This window comes from Hydra vulgaris, chromosome 02, assembly GCF_038396675.1.
Source record: "Hydra vulgaris chromosome 02, alternate assembly HydraT2T_AEP".
NCBI classification, from domain to species: Eukaryota; Metazoa; Cnidaria; class Hydrozoa; order Anthoathecata; family Hydridae; genus Hydra; species Hydra vulgaris.
The window spans coordinates 2016196-2019119 of record NC_088921.1 but is presented as its reverse complement, the minus strand read 5'-3'; the positions used below and the strand labels follow the sequence as shown (position 1 = coordinate 2019119).

Below are 2924 nucleotides of genomic sequence, written 5' to 3'. Positions count from 1 at the left end.
AAGAGAGTACATTTTTAAACCTAGGAGTTCTTGTTTTAGAAACTTATTTCCCTAAGCCAATAAATTCATTGCATTGCAAAATAAAGCCAGATTTCGATTTTGGAATATTTAGTCAAAACATTTAAAGCTTAAGCATTTATTTTTTTCTGTGCATACAGTTCTATTAATATGGTGTTAAGTTGTTAATAAATTAAACACTCACAAAGTCTAATAAAATAATTCATGACCAAATTTGAGTTTAAGTTTTTGAATTAACCTCGCTTTTGGTAGTAGAATTATTTTACAGACACTTGAATCTATAGTCTCTTCTCTCAGTAAATAAAGTGTTTGAATATACAAATAGCTAATTGAAAACTTTTGAAAATTTGTTTTTATTCCCATTAAAAACTGTTTTATAATCAGTTGGTTTACTGATAGGTTCTTTAAGTAGTTAAACTATCTTTGTACATCCAATTGATATCAGATTCATACTCATGCTAAACCAGACCAAACAATTGCTCCACTCAAAATTTTGATAACGTTTACAAATTCTTAATTTATTGAACTAAATTTTTACACCAACTTGATATGAGATTTATATTCCATTCTTTAACCAGAGAGGAGGTATGTAGAGCAGAGGTACTGCAAAGGTAGAACTAACTTCTGGTGATAAACATCGAATGGATATGTAATATATCTATAAAAAAATGTTACATATAATGAAGGACAACACATTTTTTAAAATAAATACACAAACATACAAGATCATACCCAACCAACATAGCAGTTACTCTGATCACAAGTTAATATATAAAAGCTAGATTTTTACATACATTTGATGCAAGACTAGTATTCCATTCTTTAACCTGAGCAAAGGTATTGCATAGGTATAAATAACTTCTGAAGATAGGAACAGAATGGGCACCTACCTAATATATAAAATCAATATATTAAAAAATAATATTTTAAACTAACATTACACAAATATTAGAACAGAATAAAATTATCTTATATATAAATTAAAGATCTCATATAATTTATCTTACTTGTAAATAGTTTTTTTTTTGTTGTTGTTGTTTTTAATTTTTTTAAGATTTTAACTAAATATGATGACCACAAATAAGACAAAGACCTTGTCTATATATTTTCGCCACGCTCAGAACACACAACACACTTTCTCACCTTAGAGGCTTGAAGCTTCCTATCAGCTTTGCTGTGCAATTCAAAGCGTTTTAAAACAAGATGCAGCTTCTGCTCCTGATTTCTTACTGAATGCAACTGTCTTAATTCCTTATTTACGCTATTATGCAAACACTCTCCCTTCACTTCACTTAGCAACCCAATAGTTTTATGGAATTTTACAAATAGTGGCACATTAAAAATAAGTTCATGCATTTTTCGTGTGATACTTTCATTTGGAAAGCAAGCATGAAACTCAATAGCAAATAAATTTATATATTGATGAAGCTTAGTAGTTAGCCTAATACTCATAGTCTCTAATTGAGAACTTAATGAGTTACAATGTGTGTTGAGAGCCCTATTTTTAGAATTTAAATCTGTAATTTCAGCTTCCAACTTAAATACTTGCATTTTAAATTTTTCTATTTGCTCCATATTTGTTTTATTTTCAGAAGTTAATTGATCAATTTAATTCAGTAGCTCCTGACTGTTATTTAAAGTGAAAAAGTCATCTGCATCTGCTGATTTTTTTTTTTTGGCTTGCGACAGTTGCATTTTAAAAAGTTCTTCGTTTTTTAAAGCTTTAGAATTTTTTTTATATTTCTTATTTTGGCGTGTTAACTTTAGGCACATTTTATCAAACTCGTCATTACTAGGCATATCAAAATCAATTGGCAAAAGAAAACTCATAAAACTAAATAAATCACCTCTTATTTTAAAGACTGTCATTAAAATGGAAATGACATTGTTACTGATCTTTTCTGTCCTAATTAATCGCTTAACAAAAGGAAAGTTACACCTATCTTCCAAACCATTTTTCCATCCAATATGTTGTTTTCATCCAATATGTTGTTTTGAATTTCCCTCTCAGTTGAATACATTGTTATCAAAATAATATTGACTTATTAATAAATATAATAAAAACAAATAAAATAATATTAATTAACAAATATATGCACTAGATAAAAGTGGACTTAACAACTTATCTGATATTAGTTTGATAATCCAAAGAGAAAAATTCCGCGTAACTTTGTTTACTTTTATACTTCAAAAATTGACTCGCCGAAACAGTTGTTTGGAGAATATTCGTTAATAAATAGTTTGGGACGTAACGCATAAAGGTTACGTCATCGCAAAAAAACGTCAACACAAATGTACGCCTAAAACTAACAAGATTAGTTGTAAAACATGACATTTTTGAAAACATATTTCATAACATAGCGTAAAATAATTTTTTTATTTTCATTTGCATAAAAGATTGAAATTTTATTAACTTACGTCATCCATCAAAAAAGTTACGTTTTGCATTTAAAAACGATCAATTAAACAAAAACTTTATATTTATTATAATGTTAATTAAAAACAACTGAGAGTAAGACTTTTTGTAAAAAATTTCTCTAGGACTATTTGAACGCCTTAGGAAAAATTCAAAATTAATATACTACACTAATTTACTTGAAAAATACAAATTAAACTCTAAACGCACTTGACAACTAATAAACGAAATTACGGGTAGCACTAAAAAAACATCGCAATCTTTGCCCTCAGTAATTAAAGTAGATGATAATTTTATTCTTGATCAAAAAACAATTGCTTCCGAATTTAATAAATATTTTGTATCTGTAGGACAAAACCTAGCCGAAATAATTCCAAACCCTAAAAAATCATTTAAGGCAACATATGACCCTCTAAACTCGTATCTGAATTTTTTAGAATGGACATTTGAAGGGTTTGAAAGTGCTTCCAAATTGTTAAAGTCAAATATC

The 2924-nt window shown here is 27.7% G+C and overlaps 1 long non-coding RNA gene across 1 annotated transcript; it reads right to left on the bottom strand.

Annotated features, from left to right (window-relative positions):
• Positions 1–440: 440 nt before the first annotated feature.
• On the bottom strand, positions 441–2370 carry LOC136076643 (uncharacterized). Its single transcript, XR_010636452.1, has 2 exons — positions 813–2370; positions 441–676 (listed from the first exon to the last, which is right to left on the bottom strand). It is a non-coding gene; the product is annotated as an uncharacterized LOC136076643 (long non-coding RNA).
• Positions 2371–2924: the final 554 nt, after the last annotated feature.